Source organism: Arvicanthis niloticus, chromosome 5, assembly GCF_011762505.2.
Source record: "Arvicanthis niloticus isolate mArvNil1 chromosome 5, mArvNil1.pat.X, whole genome shotgun sequence".
In the NCBI taxonomy this organism is placed as follows: domain Eukaryota; kingdom Metazoa; phylum Chordata; class Mammalia; order Rodentia; family Muridae; genus Arvicanthis; species Arvicanthis niloticus.
In genome coordinates this window covers 46,362,001-46,383,802 of record NC_047662.1, presented here as the reverse complement: position 1 = coordinate 46,383,802, position 21,802 = coordinate 46,362,001, and the positions used below count along the sequence as shown (strand labels likewise).

Here is a 21,802-nt window from a genome sequence, read left to right as displayed (position 1 = left end):
AACACTTCCTGAGGTTGTAAACTCGCTTTTTCATTGGCAAAATGAGGTTCAGAGAAGCTGGGCAGCTTTTCTAAAGTCACCAAGTTGAAGAATGGTAGACCATGGGCTGGGAACTGCAGCTATGTTCTTTTGGTCTACACCATACTTTTGGTTTCGTAGCTCCCCTTTCAACTGTATTGTCAGTATTTATACAATCATTTTTTGTTCTGATGAAAGATGTAGAGAAAAGTTAAGAAAAATGTGTTGATGTGTTCTTCTTTGGGGTTTTGCTTCCAGTCCCTGTAGCCCAATATTTTGAAAATTTAGTTAATAGCCTCTGTGTTCTTTCATCAAGATGGAAAGAAATGGCTCCCCAGTTTGAGTTCTTGTGTTTTTCCTCCCTCTCCTGCTTTTCTGTCCATATGTACCTGTAATAAATAGCATACATCATCAACAACACGCCATCACTTAGAGTAAGAACTGACGATTAGGAGACAAGGCTGTGAATGAGGACGTCAGGTGTTGAGGCTAGAATCTTCACTCCGCCCTTAACAGCTATGGTCACGAACGTATGTTCTAAGTTATCTTTGTTTCTATCTTTTTATCTGTGTAATAACAATAATAACCCTAACCAATAGTTTGTAATGGCTGCAATCTGTACTTAAAGTGCTGCATCATTCATGAAATATTACATTTGTATTGTCATTAATGTGGCTTCTCTCTCCTATCTTCCCATGAAAGGAATTCTGAACTGCCCTCTTTGACTGTGTGGACAAGTCCTTTCCTATTTGTTGAAGAGTACACAATCAAACTCTTGCGGATGGTCATTTGGCAACATTCCCCCAGATTTACAAAAGGCATTTTAAAATATAGTTTATTATTAATAATTCTACATGTGTATTTTAGTATATGTATATGAGGGCAGGTAGCCACAGAATTCAGAAGAGGGTATTGAATGCCCTGGAGCTGGAGTTGCATGTCATTGTGGGCCCCCAGATCAGTGCTGAAAACCAAACCTAGGTCTTCTGCAAGTGCTTTAGCACGCTTAACTGATGAGGTGTCTCTCCAGTCCTAAATATACGTGTTCTTTACCTTTGCTTCCACCTCAATGCATTACTGCCATAGATAGACTCTTAAAGTGAAATATGTACAATGTGTAGCCTTGTGGGTTTGGCTTGTGTGTGTATGACCCAGTATAAAATCTTGAAAAAGAGGTTGAAGAACATTTACAGTTTTGTGGGTTTTCCATATAGTTCAGCCCTTTGTGTTAGCCTAGTGCAATGCCCAGGGCTTAGCATCCCATACAGACTTCCACTTAGCAACAGGCCTCCTCCCCAACCACTTAGTCCCAACTTTATTGCTGTGAGCAAGTCAACGCCGATCCATTTTTCTCCTGTAGTCTGCTCTCAAAACTGACATGGCTTCTTTTACTACAGCTGCTCCCTGCCCTTTCTCCATGATTCCTGACTCGTGGCCCTGCCAATCTCAGAAGAGCTTCACTGAATTCCTTTCCGACCAGAACCTGGGGACTCACTTCCCCCAGCATCACCCCTGTGCAGCCTGGACACACTGACTGAACCAGTTTTTAGGACACTTGTGAGTACAGTCCTTGATTCTTTTATAAAACTATTGCAAATCACCCCTCAGCCTGTTACTCTCTAATTTCATTTCTCTCTCTTCTCTCCCTTTCTGGGGCTCACTGTTGGCCCCAGAGTTAACACCTCAGGACCCTCATGCATTTAATCACTAGCTATTGACTGTGGTGGTAGGCAGCAGCTCCGAGAACTGCAAGGCGCATGCCTTTGTTCTCCTGTGTGGTTCCTTTCAGGTTACTTGTCTCTCACTTAGATTGGAAAGTAAATGGATTAGAATAAAACCAATTTGAGGGGAAAAGGAAAATGTTCACAGGAACAGAAATAGAAAGTCCTACTATCGTGGCTGCCTAAGATCTATAGACCTCACCAAGGAATTTAAAAAGTAATGTTTCTTATCATAAGTGACAGAAATATGCTGCTTTCTGCATCAGTTGATATGAAGATTAAAGGGTCTGACCGTATTAAACAGTTTTGCACAGCACCAGGCACTTTGGGCAGTGCTGTCGGCCTTATTACCCTTCTTCGTGTGGCTATTTCAGGCCCAATTTAAGAATACAATGCAGCCTGGCTTTGCAAATTGACATCCTTTAATTTAAACTGTCTTGTGGGAGAATTAAGAAATTATGGAACAATTATTCCCCCTCAGTTGAGAGCTGGATGACATCCGGAGATTCTTGTACATTAGCCATTTGAATTGATTAAGTCACGTAATTGAATTACACCTTTGCCCCCATAATATCTCGTGGCAGATATGTTGGTGTTTCGTGTTGGGAAAATGCTCTTATAAAAATAGAACAGGGACTGGGGTTGCAGATTGACCTGGGCGTCAAAGAAAGGCTCAGAGCAGGTAGGGGTGCGAAGAGGTTTGTGGTGGTGGAGATCGAAAAAGCCAGCAATTTGTCTGACATCAAGGTGGAAATTCGTGGATGGAAACTGTAGCATGGTGTACAATGTACCCTTCCCCATCATTCTTTTAGGGTGGTACCACTTATTCCCAAAGCTTTGGCTGACATTGCCAAGGAACAGAATCCTGGATTTAGGGCATCTTTCCTTTGTCCTCCATAGCTCCCCTGCACATGCCTTCATCAAAGATACCTGCCAGGAAGTAGGCAAGTCCCCTTTCCTAGGCAATAAAGTCAAGCTGGAATCCATTGGCAGCTCATCTGTGAGTAAGGACACACAGTATTTACTGCAGGAGGTTTGAGCTGGATGTACAGTTCTTTTAACCTCTGAAATAATTTCTTTTCTATCATAGTATGGAGAGAGGTAGGCTCTGTTAGCAGATTTTGAAGGCACCACATTTAAATAGGGGTGTTTGCATCATCTGCATCTTTAAAAGATTGTATTTGTTAAACCCAGTATATTTATTTATTTTGTTCAGAGAGTTGTATTCATTAAACACAATTCTCCAAGTAATGGATACTGATTATATACAAAAGCTAGGCAGATGCTAATGGAGAAAAAATAGTCAAAATTTATTTCCATTCTTTAGAGGGCCCCAATAAAAGTAGAGGGGAACTACCCAGATCTGAAAGTAGAAGGTGGACTACTACCTTCTACTAGGGATTAGAAAGCATGCTGGGAAGGAAAGGAGGGGACAAGGGTAAGTAGAGATGATGGCTACATGTCACATGTGTGTTTGGGACTATTATGATGATTTCTATACATTTGTGTAATTAGTATGTGCTAATAATAATAGAAAGAAAACCAAACTGAAAACAGTTAAGTCATGCATTACTGTTTTTTAAATTGAGGCCTGGAGAGGAGTATCCAGGTAGAGAGCACTGTTGACAGACATGCAGGGAAGAGGCAGTGGCCTTTCCATTTCCTCCCTCTTGAAGTTTGTGCGACCCTGGCTCGCCCTGCCCCCTCATCCTTTCCCACAACATCCATTTGGAACCCAGCGGAGAAGAAACCTCTTAGATTCCCATCCAGTGTTCAAGCTGGACATGTGCCTTTCATTGGAAAACTCCTGTGAAGGAGAAAGGTTTAAAGCACGGCTCCCTGCACCCCTCCCCCATACCGACACCCAGCCTGCTACCACACTGCACAGCATCCTGAAGCTTCGGATTCTTTGTCTATTCTGTGTGGCAGGAGAATCGCTCACTCTTTTTAAAAGCCCTTTACCTTTTCTTTGCTTTTATCAAAGAACACTCTCAGAGCTTTAAAACCCAACCACAGCAATCCTCCTGAATATTTCTGTGTGGAAGGGATTAATCAAGTCTGTCAAACGCTGAGCGGTAAAATCTTTAATATTTCTAAAAGGTTTAAAGCCTGCATATTTATCGCATGCATCATTGAGAATAATCTTTCTTTTTATACAAAAAAAAATTAAATGCTCATGGTGAAATCCTGTGGTGATGAGCACAGTGGGCGAGAGGCTTATGCAGGACCCTGTTGTGATACTGGTATGGAGACTTTGGTTGAGCCATTCTCTGACATTACCTGGCTAGGAGCACCCATCTATGCCCACGTGTGCTTAGGCTAAGGTTTATGCTGGAATTTGAGCCTTTGGGTGTTCAAGAGAAAAGGAAAAAGGATGAGCATGCAGCAGACATTTTGCTTGCTACATGGGAGGAACTGTGTCTGCCTGTCTTGAGGGGTTCTTACATTTTAATTTTTGCAACGCTTTTTTTTTTGTCCCAGACACTATCTATTTATAGATGAGAATACCAAGATCCCAAGAGGGAAGCAGTTTTCTCAAGCTCACATAAATGTCCATTGATGAACCTGAAACTTGACCCTGTACTTGTCTAATTCTATCATTCTATGTGAATAGTAAGTATAGTAAGTGCTTAGTGCAGGAAAGTGTCCATTTGTCTTGGTTAGGGTTCCTATTGCTGTGCTAAAACTCCATGGCCATAAGCATCTTGGGGAAGAAAGGGTTTATTTCATTTTATAGCTCATAGTCCATTGTCTAGGGAAGTTAAGGTAGAAATTCAAGGCAGGAACCTAGAGGCAGAAACTGGAAGCACAAGCCATAGAAGAATGCTGCTTATTAACACACTCTCAATGGTTTGCTCAGCCTGTTTCTTACACCACCCAGGACCACCAGCTCAGGAGTAGGAGCTCTCACAGTAAACTAGGTTCTCCCATAGCAAGGCTCAATTAGGAACATGCTTCACAGGCTTGCTCATAGGCTAATCTGGTGGGGGAATTTCTCAGAATTACTCTTCTCAAATAGATGACTCTAGCTTGTTTCAAGTCCACCTCATACTAGCCAGCACATCACTCAAACGCTGTCAAAGTTGGTTAGGACTGTAATGTCTGAAGTTTTTAAGGATTCATCATTATTTTATAGACAGTATAGCTAGAAGGACATGATTCTGAAAATCTGAGATGCTTTGCTTAATCCAATAGAGAATTTCTTAGACTAGAGATGCACTCATGTGAATATGACAGACTTGTACTTTTTATTTAGGAAGTGCCTTTCTATATAGTCTAATGTCATGTATTTGAACTTCTGAAGAAGTAATATTAGCTCTACTGCCATTTGACAAATGAGGAAACTGAGTCCCAAAGGCATAAGTTGTGTCTTTGGGTATACAAGTAAAGCAATTACAATGATGCTCAAACTCTGTTCCTCTTACTCCAGAATATTTTCACTAATATCATTTTACACACACACACACACACACACACACACACACACACACACGTGTACAAGTAACAAGTATAAAGTTACATGATCTACTGGTGGTGGTCAGAGGACAACCTCAGACATGTGCCTCATCTTCCAGCTTGTCTGGGGACAATGTTTCCTTGTCTGCAGAGATAACAGGATATCTGGCTGATGAAGTTCTGAGGACTCCCCTGCCTTCTCCCATCCTGCTGCATGAGTATTCAGATTTTATGTAGGGATTCAAGGTCAAGTCTTGATGCTGGTATGGCAGTCTCTTTATACACTAAGCCATCTCTCCACCCCTCCACTAATATTTTAGAATCATTTATTTTATGTCTGAGAACTGAATGAGTAGAAGAGTTGGAATTTTATTGATAAGAAGTATACAGTTCCTAGAGTGCTTTATCAGTTGTCAAAAATATACTGGATGGAAATGTAATGTTTTTATTTGAAAAGTTTTACAAACACTTTTCATTTAGAAGACATGAAGAGTTATGTGGTATTTTATGGGTATGCATGTATAATAATTTTCAGCTTTATTGGCAAATAAAATAAAGTTTTGAAGCTTAAAAAGACTTCAGAGACCTGTGCATCTGATTTTCAGGTTTTGCAGCTGAGGTTCCAACACTGACATGGGTGAAACCAAGCCTATACAGCATCTTGTGATGAGAGAACTATTTCTTTCTTCTGATGGGGATGGGAGATACAAAATAGGGAACTTTTTTTATTGGAAGTGAAGAGAGTGATATCCAGAAATGTAATGGGAATTTTAATTATGGGAACATATTCGACAAATGGTATTAAAAAGATAACATGGGTAAGGGCCTCTTATGGAAGCTCAAATTTGTTGTTTCAATATAATGAGTTGTGTCATTATATTCTTAGACTGCCACCATAGAGGGCAATCTACATAATTAAACCCCTGGGCAAACAGGATATGCCTTCTCTAAATCTTACTGCCATTTGGCATAAGCTAACATAACCCAAGGAAAGGCCCCAGGATTGGGAAGATGTGCAGTATCAACCTCATTCTATGCAAAAGGAGTCACTGTGTTTGCCAAATCTTTGGAAACAGTAAAGAATAAGAGGTACAAGATTGGCTTTCTCCATATAGGCTACCAGGAAGACAATGGGTCAATTTCTGGAATTCTTTGGATGGCAAGTTGTTTCCCTAGCTTATATTCTGCACATTGTAATTACCATCTGTGGCGAAAGAGAAGTAAATTCTATGCATTCCTCTGTATTGCATCCTGCTCTGGAAGATTGGCCCAGGCACTGATCAGGCACTATGTGTACCTGGTCTATACTGTTGAAATGAGTTTGCTGTAGGGTAAATCTCTTACACATACTAAGAGACAGAGGCAAAGGACATGGTCTTTTCCAGATGGTGGAATAGGTCTTAAGTCCTGCAAGTTGGCAAAGCTCTTAAGGGTCCCATTAATTCTCTCAACCCATGTCAGCTTACTTGATATGCTAAGCACTGCGCTGGGCACACACAGGTCTACAGAGCACCCACGAGTCTCTCAAAAGTTGTACTGGACAGAAAAGGGCAAGAAGCTTAAAACATCAGCTGAGGCTTTTGGGTTAGGGGAACCATGAGTAAATCAAATGCTTATTGCATTAACTAGAGTGAGTCAAGTGAGCTTCCTTCATCAACAGCCCTTCCCACTCTTAGACTTAGCACAACTGCAGGGTATTATTTTGCTAATTGCATCCATTTGAGGAACTGGGTTGCTTTCCAGTCTTACATTGCCATTCCATTCTCATGTTCCCAAGATGTTTGAAAAAGAGGACAGAAAGAGGAAAATCCCACTTGATTGGCTTGGAGACAAACTAACTGAACACAAACTGCATCCCTTCTAACTGTATTTGCTTGGCTGGAGGTCACCCATAGAACCCACTAAATTGTGAAGGAACAGCAAATATAGTTTAGATAGAGCAGAAGTGACACATATGTACTTTTGTTTCAACATGTTCCCTTAATCGGTGTTTATTCAAACTTAGGCAAACTTTCTTGATTATGTCAAAAGGCCCCATCAGAAAGCATGATATTCTGGGGTGGAAGGAAAGCTCTGCTGATAATTTCAATAGCACACAGTGTCCTAAAGATGGTAATGTAACTTTTCACCCCAGGATTCCCCTTCTACTATTGTATCTTAAAAAATAGAAGTAGTAAAGAAATGTGAGCAAACAAATTCATTCCCATGAAGTTTTTTGAAATTTGAAAATGAGCAAGAAACAAACTTTCACAAGTGAGAAAAGAGTTTTGATGTTTTATTCCCTGTTAAGTAAGGTGGAAATGAAATAAAAGTAATCTCTACAGGCGCTTTAATGTTGTTAATGACATATGGACAGAAGGGAGGAGTGAGACCTCACAGCAATCTTTTCCTTGCAAACATATGCTTAGGTGTGTAGTTGCAGACACCTAAAGACTGGAAGATGCCGCATTAACACATGGATGAATTTCTCCCCAGAGCGGAATAAGGACTCCTTTCCAGTCCATTGTTTCTCCACATATATTTTCTTCTAAACTTGTCATAGCTGGTGTGGTATGATGTCTCACCAGGTATGATACCTCCCACTTAGCATCAGAGTTGAAATCTCAAATTTGATATAGAAATTGAGTCGATATGGTGGCTCGCCTATAAACCCTGGCACAAAAATTGGCTAACCAGATTAAACAAAGCAGCGAGCTCCAGTTTCAGTAAGAGACCCTGCTTCAATAAACTGTAGAATGGTGAAGGGAGACAGTGTCAACTTCAGGCCTCCACATGCACAAACACACATGCCTGTGATCATGCATACACACATGCAAGCATACCACACACATACAATGCCTGAACAAAAGCAAAAAAAAAATTTTTTTAAAGTAGGAAGAATGGCTTTGGAAGTCTGGTTCACCTAGAGACTCGTTATGCCATGCATCTCAGGATGTGAGCCAATAATGTTCTCCAATTTTATTGAGAGAGATGGGACAATAGCTTGAGACCAGAGAACACCATGGAAGTCAAAGGTTACACAGACTAAGATGTGAGTAACGCTTTTCTCACCTGGGTTGGAGAGAGAGCGCAAGTCTCAACTTTAATTGCCTTTCAAAACTGAAACAATTGCAGGCTGTGATGGGACATGCCTATAATCCCAACTTGGAAGATGGATCCAAAGTTCAAGGTAACCCTCAGCTACTTAGCAATTGTAACCAGGGATACCTGAGACCCTGTCTCAAAGAGTAAAAACTCTTCAACAGGTAACTGATTTAAAAACTCAAGACTATGGCAATGGGTTCAAATCTGGGACTTCTAATGGGTGTGTGGCTATATAACATTGCACCTCTGAATATCCTGGTAAAGTAGAAATGATGCCTTTTTCTTTATAGTATTAGGATTGCATTAGGTATGATAATATCTTCAGATATGGGATTTATATGCACTTAATTTATGTAGATATTTGCATTTGTGTGTATATGAGTGTATACGCACTATACATACCCACCCAAGCACCTGTAACTAGACTTAGAGGGGTGCACTGTCGGAATAAAGCACGTTCCTTATTATTCCTCTTCCCATCTTCTGAAGGCTTCTTTCTCCATCCCATCCCTACATTTCCCTAGACTTGCCACTAGGACCACCTGGAGATTTATTCCAGGAAGACAGTGCCTGGAACTCCCACCTGCAGTATGGAGAAGTTACTCCTGAGACCTCTGCCCTGTACGGTTTCATATGGGCAACCCAGGCTCATTCTATACCCAGCTTGTGTGCCAATTGTAAAACAGAAGGAGCATCCTTGCCTAAAAGTCCTAAGCAAGACTTTTTGTGGCAAAACAATTCTGGGTTAGCGTTGGATATGGCTAGTTCGGGAGTTCTTGGGCTGTGACACTTTCCAGTGCTTGCAGGAAAGGCAAGCCTGGGATCCAGAGTCATTTTCTCAATTCTGTCTGGGGCAGTCCCCACAGACCATCCCAGCAGTTCAAAAAAAAAAAAAAGGGCACACATGTGCAGCCCTGGGCACTAGGCTCTTCCACCCAGGGGTTATCTTGATATTTGTTTCTTTCAGCAAGGAGTCCTATTTTTCTCCCTTTCCCCCCCTCTTGGGCATCTCTGTATTTATTCAACTGCTTAGCTAGATAGAGAAGGTGCTATCCATTTGTTACTTGGGTTGTCCACACTTTCTCTTGTACAATGGAAGGGGTCCGGTTGGCCAAGAATCTTGGAGGGTCCTTGGACATCCCAACTACAGGGCTTCAGCATCATTAAAATTGTGCTCAGTAACTTCTAAGAGAAAATATGCAAGGAAATGGCTCATTTGCAACTTAGAGCTCATTCGAATCTTAGCCTGGTCTCCAATTTATGCTGCCAAGAAGCCTATTGCTGATTGTGCTGGATGCCCCATAAATTAATGAGAGCCGGACTTAGAGGTGACAACGATCGCTGAGCCTGTGGAGCAGAAAATGCAACACTAATACATATGTTTCAGAAATGTCCCTTTGTCTATATATTTGGAAAAGAAAGTGCTGATGAGGATCAATTTCATATTGACTTTAAATTTTTCAATTGACCCAGTGCTCTTTTTATTAAGTAATGCACATGAGAACGTTTCATCCCAAGCCTACTTGATGGCTTAGAGAATTCCCTTCAGAATCCTGTAAGCTGGGTAAAATTTGAAATGCAATTCATTCATGTATTCTTTTATTCATCCTTTAATAAATATTTATTGAGCAGCTGCTATGTGCTTAATTCTAGAAACGAAGCTAGAATGTGAGTAAGACCCAATCTGCCCTCAAGGAATCTAAACTCTAATGAGCTAGCCAGACCTAGCAACATACAGCCCTACCCTGAGCAGTTGCCTCTTATTAGTGAGTTGGGTAACTGGTAGGAAAGTACTTAGGAAGGACTCAGTATTCTTGGCACTTAAGTACTAGCTGGTTTTGAATGAATGAATGAATAAATTAATGAATGAATGATTAGATGAATGCATGATATGGCCCTTTAATTGAATTTTGAAGTGTCACAGCAACTGGTTAAGCAGAAAACAAAGGTCATTTGGGACTGACAAACCCATTGGGTAAGACAAGGCATTTTGGTGTTTTAAATGTCTCCCAGAGCATTTGGGAGAAAGAAGTAGGGCCAGCTATTCTAGAAGACAGAAGGATCTTGGATATTAAGCCACCACTTATGCAAATAGAATAGATCTGCTTCTAGAAGAGGCAGTTCAAGGTCCTCATGCTGTAGGGACGGTCTGGCTACCCAGTGAATGGCTCAGTTGTGGCTACTTCCTATAGTTGGAACAGAGATGAAAAGGAAAACAGGAAGTGATTGCTCTTACCTTTGGATGCGTGTCTGAACACACGACAGGTAGAGTGTAAGAGTAATACAGTGTAGAGGCAGCCTGGTAGAAGAACCAAAGGCCTGCTTTTAAAAAGACCTGATTCAAATCCTGTTTTGCCACATATCAACAACAGCACTTGATTCTGGAAGCGGGGATCCCCCTGCTATCCCTCCTGCGTCTTCAGCTTGAGTGAGTGTTGGGCAATATGCTACGTTCCTCCTTTACTGCTTTCCCTTCACATGCTTTTCTCAACTAACATTTCCCACATCCTTAGTTACTGTCTGTATGCCTGCAAATGGTGCTGTTCTGTTTTTGCCTTAATCCTGTTTAAGTCTTAAGGAAATCTGGGCAAACATGAGCATTTCTCTTTTGAGCACCTGTCTCTGGGACATCCTCCTTGTGCTGTGCATAGCAGCTTGGAATCTTGTGCTCTCTTGAACTTGATGTGATGCCTGTAGTGGCCTGGTTGATTTATGGCTGCTTGCTCCTCTGTTTGATCTTAGAACAGTCAGCTGTGATGTAGCGCCTTCATTCTACTCACCTGCTGGCATCTTCATGTTTGGTCAATAGCTTGTTAACTACTCTGAGGACAGGGACTGCCCTTCCTGGCTAACATTGAGAGTGGTCTCTATGGTAACTGCATCCCATCAGAGACCATGCTCATTCTTCAAGGCTTTCCTCTTCTATTTTTTTCTGGTGACTTCTGAGTAACCTGTAAGGTTTGGAGCCCTGTCTCACCCTGCCAGGAAGCTAGTGCTGATTGAAAGTCTCACAGAGAAGCTGAACAAGACACGCTGCTGCTTTCTTCTGGCTAGGCTGGCTTGTTCTGTGTTGCATTTGGGCCAGGCCTGCTGGGACCTGTCATGCCTCCTTTATCGTTGCTCTTTGTGGCGGTCCCTAGCTACTGCTCTTGGTCTCTCCCAGAAAGCTTTGCTGTGGATTCTCTAGATCTCCCTGCTCATTAATATCTTGCAACAATTGCCTCGAGTCCTGCCATTCTGTGGGTGCTTTTTCTCATTGTCTCTCTTTGTTTAGACATTCTCTTATCTCCTCAGAATTGACTCCCAGGCTTTCTGTTCTTCATCTGTACCGAAGAAATTATGTCAAAGATACTCATGTAGACTGCTCAGATATAATACAGGAGGAGACCATCATTTATATGAGACAGGATGCTAGAGTATTCAATCTGCTGATGGCATTAGGGCTCAGCAATAACACAGGTGATAACAAGCTTCATGTGGAGAGCTGTGTTCCAGGCACTGTGGTGAGCTCATTACATCCTGACAATAGCCTAGCAAGGAACATACTCTTTTGTCCTCATTGTGTAGATAAAGACACTGAGACCAGAGAGTGTTCAGGAATCTGACTTGAGGTTCTCACTGATGAATACCATGTCTAGGACTCAAACTCTGGTTTGGGAATATTACTGTGATGATCTTGAAAATCTTACCCATTTGGGAAGAAGTAAAGAAATTAAAAGACTGTATATATATATATATATATTCTGTCATATATATATGACACAACTGTATCTCTATGGATTTATTTTCTTGATGTTTATCAATTGAGTGACGGATCAATAATATGTTTTATTATGATTATGATTATTATTATCAATTTCTCCAGCCTGCTTATATGATAAAGATGACCTTTAAAGGACTTCATAAAGTCTGGCTTCCAGTTCTTTTATGATCTGGACTCAAGAAAAGTTTGCAAATTTTTCTCCCACAACTTTCTGTCTCTTCTCCAAATCCCTTCAGACTTAAAAAAAAAAAAAAAAAAGGATGCCTCACAGGAAGACTTGAAGGCATGGTCACTTTACCATGTTCTTGCTCTGCCTGTTTTTGTGCCTTAAGTTCTTTCCAAAGACACCAAGATTGTTCATTTCTATAGTGCTGGTAACTGAGATGTAGAGGCAGGAAGATCATGATTTCTGAGGCTCGAGGACCACTCTGAGAGTTTTAGGCCACCCTGGATTTTATGCAGATCCACTGTTGTTTTAGTCACCATCCTATTGCTGTGAAGAGACTCCATGATGGCTCTCTTATAACAGAAAACATTTAACTGGGGGCTGGCTTACAGTTTAGTCCATTATCATCATGGCAGAGAGCAGCAAGACCACTCCTGCTCCAACAATGCACTTCCTAACCCTTCGAATCCAGGGAACAGTGCCATTCCCTGATAACTAAGCAATCAAATATATGGCTATGAGGGCTATTATTATTCAAGCCACCAGATTCCACTCCCTGGTTGTCACAGGCTTGTGGCCACATCATAAGGAAGAAATGCATTTAGTCCAATTTTTAAAAATTTCCGTAGCCTATCACAGAGTTGACACTGTTTAAACACCCAAAATCTCTTCTGAGACTCAAGGAAATTTCTTAACTGTAACCTCTGTAAAACCAAAAAGCATATCATATACTTCTAATACAGAGTGGCACAAAAATATATATGACCATTCCAGAAGGGAATAAAGGGAGCTTGGTGAGGAAATACTGGGCCAAAGCAAGACCACAAACATTTAGGGCAATCTCCACATTCTGCATCTCCATATCTGATGTCAAAGCATTCTTCACAACTCCAACTCCTTTCAGCTTTGTTGACAGCAACCAACAAACTTTTTCACTTGGGCTGGTTCCACACTCAGTCAGCAGCTTTCCTTGGCAGGTATCCAATGACTCTGCTATCACGAGTATCTTAGGGTCTCCAGTAAAACCCAACCACCACCTTTACAACTTCACACAATAGCCTCTCTAGGCCTCCATGACAAATGCCCCTGACAAATGCCTGGCTTCAGCAGCCTCCCTTAGCTATGGAGAAAGATTCCCTAGCCCCTTTCTTATATTCTTAACTCTAAAACCGGAGCCCATGTGGCTAAAGCTATCTAGTTCTACTGCTTGGTGGGGCTGGAATTTGGCCCCCTCTTTCAATTAAATTTGCAATAGTATTCTATTGTTAATGGTTTCCTTTTCTGCTTCAACTTTGCTTTAACTACTTTTTACAATGAGGGAGCTTAGATGGGTGGGGTTTTTCCCTGAAGTCATAACTCCCTACACTTATTATCAGGCTTTTCTTTACACATTTTAAAAACATTCTTTAAACATCTCTTTGAGCATTGGACTTATCTCTATTACATTTCCTGGTGTTCCATGTTCCTTAAACTGTACATTTTGTAATTATCTTTGTCCAACTTGCACATTTGTTTTCATTATATATGTGTGTAAGAGTGATTACTAAAATACACATGACAGAGTCAATACTAGGCTGATTTGAAATCTCCTCTGCCAATGACATTAATTCAAAAGTCTTCAGTTTTTAGCCTCAGGCAGATTTTTTTTTTTTTTTTTTTTTTTTTTTTTTTTTTTGACAAGGGAAGAAAATAGCCACATTCTTTACAAAAAAAAAAAAAAAAAAAAAATCACACAAATGGTCATTACATACTTACTAATACTCTTCCCCTCTGAAACTTCCTTATCTGGACTCTCACAATTCACATTGCCCTCATCACTGTCTTCCATGCTTCTCCTAGAAGGGTCCATTAACCAATGCTCAAGTGTCTAATTACTTTTCTATTCCAAAGTCCAAGAGTCCCAAAGTCTTCTATATGCACGCCCCGCCCCACCCCTGTCAATAAACACCATGGCCAGGCATATCATAGCAACTTGTTACTTTCTGGTCCTGATCCACAGGCTGAAAGGAGAGAGAAAGGAGGAGCAAGGCCTAGTGAGAGCTTTTTGAAGCCCCAAGCCCATCCCCAGTGAAACACTCCATCCAATAAGACCATGCCTACTCGAACAAGGCCGGACCTCACCATTCTTTGCAAACAGTGCAGCTTCATGGTAACTAAGCATTCAAATATATGAGCCTGTGGGGACTGTTTTCATTCAAACTACCATACCAGTCTCCAACAAAAGAAAAACAAAAGTCCATTTTTGTACATGTCCTATTTTTCCTCTTTCTCCTTGATCCCCCTTTCTAAACATCTAGGTTGAGTTCAAACTGTTGAATTTTCCAAACCTTCAGCTTGTCCACATTACCATCAACAAGGGTCCAATCCATCCTCTACCCGTGCTCTCACCTGGCAGCCCTTTACAATAGTCTCAACTCTTAAGACTTAGTTGTCCCCCTTTTTAGTTTTTCTCCTGGATTACTGACATCTCTCTCCTCGATGCTGATGTGAGGAGGGAGGATTAGGAAGGAAGGATCCACATCCTTGACAAGGGTGTGTATTTGTCTGTGTCTGGTGACAGATGCAGTCCTGTTGGATGAAAGCCTGTGCTTTAAATGCATGTATTTTGCTTCCATTGTAAAATTTCGTCTTATAATTCTTTGTATTCTGTTTTCCCCTTTTCTCATTTTGCTTGCTTTTACATAGCCAAAGGATGTATCCCTAAAATTACTTTATATCTGAAGCACTCTGGTTTCCTGTGTCTTTAGGAAATTGCCTGCTAACACCTGGTGAGGATTTTGTAGAAAGTGAAGGGCTGATCCTGAGTTCAGGGCATGAGGGATCTGCTCTCTGAGCAGGCTGAGAGTGTGACAGGGATGCTACCTACAGCTGTCGCTACTCTTCCATGGATTCAGAGTCCCTGGGCATTCCATTCTGGATGGAAACCCACACCCATCGGTAAGAGCTGCTTTACAATGATCTGCTCATGTTATTGTCAGTCACTTATTGGATGATCCACTGTTTTTTAGGTGCCATATAAAATGCTTTTCTAATACTATGTGACTTGTTCTTAGGATCAGTCACCTTCTGATAGACACATGAGACTGTAAATATAAGTTCAGATAAGTAAAGTAAAGATACAAGCAAGAGGTCGTGGCTTGTGGTCTAGTGTTCCTTCCCCATTCTTCATACAAAATTTATATATTTACGTAACTCTTGTGTGTTTCATACTGTTGCTTTCCTTTATCAAGCACTGTGTATTTCTATATACATGATGGAATGTAAATGTCTATTTTCTCAACAGCCATGTGAATTAGATACTCTCTTCCTCTACTATAGTTGAGAAAACCACATAAATAGGTCAAGGGAATTCCCCTAGGCCCAGAGCTGAGAGTCCCACGTGAGTCTGTGTTATGCCTGAGTCCTTCAGACCTTTCCAGTGTGCCATACAGATGAACTCTTTTTATCTTTCAGAGTAGCCCCTTGGCTGCACTCAACCATCCCCCCCCCCCATGGCACTCTGAATTTTGACTGGAAATGTGTCTACAATCATGTTCAGGACAGTTTTCAGCAACAAACACCTAGTCACACACTTAGACCCAGTCTAACAGTTTCTGATATTCACTTTGCTTTGGGCATATCATTTACATACAGTACGACATTTCATCTTCCTATCAAGTTAAGTAGGAAAAAAAATGTCACCTTAGTTGACATAGGAGGAAACAGAAGCTTAGATTGTGCCTTTCCTAGCATTATAAAATATGCCTGCCTCCAGTGCACACTGATGCGCCCTCCCCCAACCCCAACCCTAGGAAGATTTGGGATAATGTGGAACATAGACTGAGAAGACTTCATGAAGAATAGGAAGGCTAATGGCACAACAGAAAGCTTGTCACACAGCTGCTGGAGTGTACTGCGAGGCAACGAGCATGTTATTACAGCTATGATTGGGTTTCCATGTACTTCTCAAATCAGATGTGTAAATATAATCAAAAACATTTCTCTCTGCAGCACAGACCTCCAGCGGGCTCTACCTGGCATTCTGGTTCTGAGGGAAGGTAATAAATTAGCTCTAATTAGCTTTCCCGCATGCTGAAGAAAGACTCTTGTCACAACTGGATAAAAAGGATAAAAAGAGTTGCCCTGGGCTCCTCTTAGGGAGAGTGGTCTGTGGTGGTGTGGGGTGGATGAGGCTTGGGCTTGGTTGATATGTGACCTGTCCTATCCTAGCTTGTATTTCTGCCATCTCTACCCTCTGGTATTTGTGTTTGCCCTCTCGTCCTACATCCCTTCACAGTGTCTATCCTCACAGTGCCCTAGATTTCACTATCAGGAAGAGTTTCCGAGATAAACTATCTACTTCCTTCGTTCAGAAATAGATTAATATAGAGTCTGCCATGATCAGGCTTACACTTGAATCCTGAAGATGCAGAGATGGATAAGAACTGACCTTTGTCTTTATGGAAGTCCTATTTTAATGGGAGAATAATATCAAGAACTATTCACTTTTAGTACCAGGGTTATGGCCATACCCAGGAAAAAACATTCTTTTGTTTAATCTCTGCAATTGATTTAAGAATAATATTCTTCTCTCATATAATACATACTGACCACAATCTCCCATCCCTTCCTCCCCTCTTCCCAGTGCCCTCAACCCACAGACTCACAGATCCACTGCTCCTCCATTTCCCTTCAGAAAAGAGAAGACGCCATGCCTGAGTAATATCAACCAAACATGGCATAACAAGATACAACAAGACTGTCCAGCTTGAGGACCTTGGCTACCTAAGCAGTGTCTGGCATGGACTCCCCTTGTGGGTTGGGCCCCATATCAGACCAGTCATTGGTTGGCTAATCCTATAAGCTCTGAGCCACCATACCCCAGCATATCTTGCATGCAGCACAGGTTGTGGGTAGTAGGCTTTATGACTGGGTTGGTGTCCCAGTCCTTCCACAAGGAGCCTATCCTGATTGTACACGACAACTAATTGAGGCTCCATATTCTCTATTACTAAAAGTCCTTGCTCAGGTCACCCACATAGGTTCTAAGAAGTTTCTGCTGTACAAGATTTCTATATCAGCCCCTCAATGCCCAGCTATTCCCAGCCATCTCTTCCTGTAGTCTCTCCCTCCATTTTCCCCTCCATTCCCCACTAGATCCCTCCTCTACCCTAAGAGATTATTGTGGCCTTTTGTACACTGAGAAGTAACCTCAAGGAGGTAAGTCATTTCCTAGTAAGTGTTGGAGCTCTGATTCCAATGCAGAGCCTAGCTCTTATTAGATTACAGTGTCTTGCCTCGTAATGCAGGATGCCATAAGATAAACAGAGCCTGCAGTAAGTCACAGGGAGGCTGTGGCCATGGGATGTGTGCCAGCTCAGTGATCAAGGCCAGCTTTGTTGAGGATGACCACTGAACAGAAGCAGGAAGGAAACAATCATGAAGGCTTGTTATTTATTTTTTTCTGTTTAGTGTGTGCACATGTGCACGGGAGTGGATGCAATGTGTTATGGGTGGGGGTCTGTGTGCGTCAAGGTGCCTGTGTTGAGATCAGAGCACAAACCTGTAAGATCGATTCTCTCCTACCTTTAACATGGGTTCTGGGGATTAAATGCAGGCTGTTAGGCTTACATTAGAGCAGTGGTTCTCAACCTTCCTAATACTGTGACCCTTTCATATAGTTCTCCTTGTGACCTCCAATCATAAAATTATGTCACTGCCATTTCATCACTGCAATTTTGCTACTGTTATGAATCATAATATAAATATCAGATATGTAGGAATCAGACATATGACTCCTGGAGTCATGACCCCACAGGTTGAGAACACCCACATTAGTGGATATGAAGTACTTTTACTAGTGAGCCATGTAACCCAAATGGAAACCATCTAACACCAAATTGGAAGAGAAAAACATTTTATATGGAAGAGCCAAGACATTGATGTATGAAAGAAAGCCATGGGAGTGGACATGGGAGAATATGTGCCATGCGTGAAGGATTCATGTGGAGGCAAACTCTATGCTAATTCACTTAAATGATAAACATACTGAGTGCCTACTGTGTGTCAGGTGTGTTGATAGTCTGAGGATTCATGTGGTGATATCACAAAGCCCATACCCTTAAGGAATTTAGTATTTTGGCACACTGCTTTTCAGAGGGGACCAGTCTTATTCTGCAGATGGCACTTAGCAGTGTATAGAGAGCTAGCCTTTGGTTGCATCTGAGGGGTGCTATGTGTGTCTGGTGAGTGGAAGTCAAAGGTTCTATAAAATATCCTTAACACACAGGACATCACCCCCACACACGGTTGTCTGACCTAATTGTCAATAGATCTAGTGAATGACAAGCCAGGGGAGGAACTTACCCACGCCTTTTCCATAAAGTGTATCTTCCAGCAAGGAAAGGTAACAGCAGATGGGGTGGCAGCTTAAAACCTCTGTCATCGTAAATGACCTCCCAACACAAAAGAAATCAGTTTAATTGCCCAGGCTCTTTTATGAGCAACCTCTGATGACCCTGAAAGTGCTCTCCCACCACCTCTGGCTCAGATCTACTCAACTCTTATAAGAATCTATGCCCCCTCAAAGAGGATGTCAGGCAGTTTCTTCCTTCTTAATCAAATTAAGTAAATAGTGTCTCTACAGAAACACCATACAGCCGAGGAATTTATTACAAATTACCTAATAGCTTGCTTGCTCCTTCCATAGATGAGAAGTTGATCAGAGCATCTCTCCACTTCCCTCCCCCACTTCACCTTAAGCAATATTTATCAGACCTGGTTCACCACCAGTAACAATGCATGGATCTCAATTTTTTTTTTATGTTAAAGTGAAAGTCCACTTTTCATGGTTATTTCAGACATGCCAGAGCTTCCTGGCCAATTCAATGCTGGCTGAGAGCAGAACAGAGAGCTGGCTATGGCTGAGACTGAGAGAACTTCATGTTCTGCTTCTGAAGGATGAAAAGAATAGGGTCAGGGTGCTAGGCACAGGCTCCTTGGACCAACCCTGGCTGTCCAAACTCAGTCTCACAGGCCTTTTTGCCCACCACTGCCTTTCCCTGTGTAACCTTGAGCAAACTGTTCACTTCACCTCCCTAAACTTTAGTGTCTCTATCAGAAAGAGTTAAGTAAGAATCAGCCCAGTGCCTTGTCTGGTTGTTAGGGTCTATTGTGGCGAAGCTACCGGCGAAGAGTAACATGGCACAAAACAGCACATGCACTCAGCAAATGGGGGCAGGCTGATAATGTTCCACACAGATGTGGCTTCTGAATGTGGGGTGTGTCAAAAAAAAAAGAGAGCAGCTCTTGTGGCTTAGTTACTTTTCTTGTCTGTTAAGCACAGACAAGAAGGGAAGGGATTCCTTGTGCCCTAGTCACTTTTTAGCAATTCCTGCAATTCAGTCTGTGTCTCGGGGTGCAGGCTGGGCTACAAGGAAGCTCACTGACAGATCAGAGAGAACAGGAGGGAAAATCAATTAAAAGAGCCTTTCAGTGAAGGAGGGGTGGGAAATGCCTAGCATTAATCCCAAGAGATACCTGAATTTCCATAGCAGCCAAGGCTTTCACTTTAACCCGTTGGCTCCTCCGGTTGGAATTTCCCAGGGTGAAGTCCATTACTAGCAATGGGTGTGCCGGGCGTGATTAATGACCCTGGTTACGGGCCGGTTAGCAGCGGAGAGCTCCATCCATCTCACTTCGTGGAAGCATCACACACCATTTATTGTCTGCCACCAGGATGTGTTCCTTTGCAATTAGGTAAATGCCTTCTTTGTAGGGGATGCTGTGGCTCCTTCATCAGCAGCCCTCCTGCCCTCCCTGTTCTGTCCAGCACCTGCAGGAAGACACAGGCTTGCAGAGCCATTGTGGAATAGGTAGTAATGTGGCCAATTGGGGCCCTGGAGCTTTGCCTACTCCCTGATATTTTATATGGCGGTGGGAGGAGTCAGTATTCACCCCCATGAGTAACACAATTTTGAAATCCATTTAAGTAGTGGGTAGAATGAGGGAAAGCAGGCGACAGGGCATGACATGTTAATTTAGATCTGGTACTCCCTTTATACTGTACAAAGAATCCTTTTAAAAACCAGTGTTGGTCATTTATGAAGTGATGCATCTGCGCGGCACCATACTCTGTAAAATTTAAGCCACATTGTCTTCAACCACAGCTAGGGACAGTCAGGTTTGAGAGGAGAAGAGCCAGACCTACCTCTTAGTTACGCAGAAGGAGGCTCTCAAGTTGGCCACTCTGTCCCCCTAATAGACAAGTATGAAGTAGGACAAAGAGAGTGGCCACCTGTACTTGCTGCCTTGGAAGTGCAATAGAGAGCATGGACTGTTACCTCTGTTACTCATTGATACCCACGGTGGCCAGGCATTGTTCTGACAGGGTATCTGTGAAGAAGAAATGTTCATGATGGAGGCTACGTTCCATCTATAAGAGGGGATGACAGTAATGACTGGCAGCTGTGTACCTCAGATCCTGCTAAATATTTATATGCATCACAGCATTTAATGTTTATCATTATTATCAATGAACAATGAATAATAGCTATGGAACTACAAATGAGACAATGGTACCACAAAACAAAAAGGTGCTCTAGTCAGAATTTTTGTGTTTTTCACAAAAGTCATATATTAAAGTCTCTGCTATTTTTTTTTAAACTGGGATTGGATTCCAAAATCAACTACAGAGAGCTGCCATGTCCCTTCTATCACTGAGGACAAAGTAACAAGGCACCATCTTTGAGCCAGACACCAAATCTGCTAGCATCTGGATCTTGGACTTCAAACCTATGAGCAATCCACTGTTGGTAGGGTGCATAGTCTCCAGTATTTTTGTTACAAAGTACAAGCCAAATGTGGATAGATAGAGTAAAATAATGTGGTGAAGTTTATGCAGCGGATGGGTCATAGACTTGCACTTTGAATCCACAGTAAATGTCTCCAATGTGCCTTTGCATACTGAATAAATGGGTCCAGGTATGTGGGGATTCCTCTTAGCAACTGGGAAAAGGCTTCAGGAAGGTAACCTTCAACATGAAAAGCTAGGATTTTTAAAAGGTCCAGAGGCTTGAAGGAGTAGAATGGTAAGTCTTTGGAAGTAAGTGGGGGTACTTCTGCCCAGTGAACTGGAGGAGCTTGCAATTTTTAAGCCTCGGAAGCCAACATAGACTGTGTCAAGACCCAACAGAATGGCTGATACAAGGTGGGCATAGAGGTCAGGGGCCAACTGATATAAGCCCCACTAGGTTATCTTCAGGATCTTACTTTATCATTTGGATCCTACACAAAAAGAAAGCACTCCGTCTGAAATCCTTAGTGCCCATTCAAACTCTATGTTGCTTATGTCTCATGGGTAATTACAGGATTATCTCTTTTAGAAATGTTCTTGTTACCTGTTTAAGAATTTCGTAAATGCATTCAATGTATTTTCATAAAAGCATACATCTATTCAATTTTTTTTTTACATAGTTATCCCCTATTGGCCCTATTAACTCCTCCCAGGTCCTCCCCTAGACCCCCTACTGAGTTCAGTTTGTGTTGGCTATATACAGGCATGGGTGTGGGGCCATCCACTAGAACACAGTGGCCCTACCAGGGACCACTCTCACG

The 21,802-nt window shown here is 42.0% G+C and overlaps 1 protein-coding gene across 1 annotated transcript in view; it reads left to right on the top strand.

Annotated features, from left to right (window-relative positions):
- Positions 1-21,802, top strand: part of Dab1 (DAB adaptor protein 1) — a 1,102,742-nt gene that overhangs the window by 316,601 nt on the left and 764,339 nt on the right. The window contains exon 2 of the mRNA XM_076934558.1: positions 1,416-1,575. The gene's annotated coding sequence lies outside the window, so the exon portion shown is untranslated. The remainder of the gene's footprint in view (positions 1-1,415; positions 1,576-21,802) is intronic.